Raw genomic sequence first — 1,597 nt, forward strand, 5'->3', positions numbered from 1 at the left:
TGTTAGTAACTTCCGTCAGGACCACTTTTCTATTTTTTTTAAATAAAATATTTAAACATAAATATATAAATTTATTAGAATTCTTTAAATAGCAGAAAAGGAAAAAATAGTATTTCATAGAAATGTAAAAATATATATAAATAACATCAACAAAAGCATCACCAACCAACAAAAACCTAAAAATCTACCTGTATGCTTCTAATATTTTAATGATCATTCGGCGTATACACATATATGGATCATCAACACAAGAGACCATAAAGGAAAATTTACCATTTCTTTTGCTTTTTTGAGTATCAGAGAGCAAGAGTTATGCCTTTTATCTTCTCACTTATTTTTGAGTCTCATTTTCTTATTGCTTATTTTATATCCTGCCCTCTTTCTTTTTAAAAAAAAATTAAAAAATAAACTACATAAAGTTTAGATGTGCATCTCTGTGTTGGAGCCATGTTGATCATGACATATTATACTTTTCATATGTTCTTGGATTTTCATTGAGAATTTTTGCATCCCTCTTCACCAGAAATATTGGCTTATAATTTTATTAATTGAGGGTTTTATTTCTTTGATTCTTTGAGGCTTTGGGCTTATATATTGTTGTAACTATTTTTAGTAAAAGAACAAACAAAACAGAACAGCCACTCAAGGACAGCAGAGTAAAATGAATATCAGAAGGAAGCTAGGTGTGGGTTTCTCATCAGCCATTGTTGCAGCACTAGAAATGAGAACCTTAAAGTCTTTCTAGGAACAAACGAGGGAAGCAGAGAGAATTGCTTGGTGGGGTAGGCAGAATTGCCAGCCTACTCTCTAGGATCACTGACATAGTATGTATGGGCTTTCAGACACCTGCCATGTTCCAACTGACATTGGATTAACATGTATAGGGGCATTAAGTTAAATTAAGGAATTACACCAAGATCCAAGAGAGTGCTTTATGTGGTTGGATTCTGAAACACAATCAGAAAATAGTCCTTATCAGGTACAATCATAATTTTATCTATCTATCCATCTATCTATCTATCTATCTATCTATCTATCTATCTATCTATCTACTTGTGAAGTAAATATTAGGGAAGATGGCATTGTTCTGGGGATAAGTTTCACACATGATGTTCTTCAAGGCAAAGTTTTGTGTGGTGTTGGCATACCATGAGGTCATAGGCTAGTCCATGGTGGCCATAATGAGAATGATTCTGTGTTCACCATGATGATTCCCTATGTTCCTTTCTGGCTCTGAAGTCTCTTCATCATCTCCTCCACCTCTGACTTCTCTGAAAGATAACGTAGCCCCATGCCTATCCTTTGTCTAGTTTTGGCATTGTGGTAATATTAGCCCTGTAATAAGAATTTGAAAATGTTCCTTAATTTTCTGTTTTACAGAAATATTTGAAAATTGATGTTTTTTCTTCTTCTAAGACCTGATAAAATTCTACACTGAATCTATCCTACTCTGAACTTTTCTAAAATTAAAAATCGGTATTTTGCATTATACACTATGGTTTTTCTTCCCCCAACTCCTCCCAGATCATCCCAACTTCCCCTACCACCTCAATCCACACCCTTTTTTCTTTTTCATCAGAATATCAATAGAGATCTA

General features: G+C 33.6%; 1 pseudogene; it reads right to left on the minus strand.

Annotated features, from left to right (window-relative positions):
• Positions 1 to 932: 932 nt before the first annotated feature.
• LOC116091632 lies at positions 933 to 1,293 on the minus strand (annotated as a pseudogene).
• Between the last annotated feature and the right edge of the window lie 304 nt (positions 1,294 to 1,597).

The sequence above is a fragment of the Mastomys coucha genome, unplaced genomic scaffold (genome assembly GCF_008632895.1).
Source record: "Mastomys coucha isolate ucsf_1 unplaced genomic scaffold, UCSF_Mcou_1 pScaffold15, whole genome shotgun sequence".
NCBI classification, from domain to species: domain Eukaryota; kingdom Metazoa; phylum Chordata; class Mammalia; order Rodentia; family Muridae; genus Mastomys; species Mastomys coucha.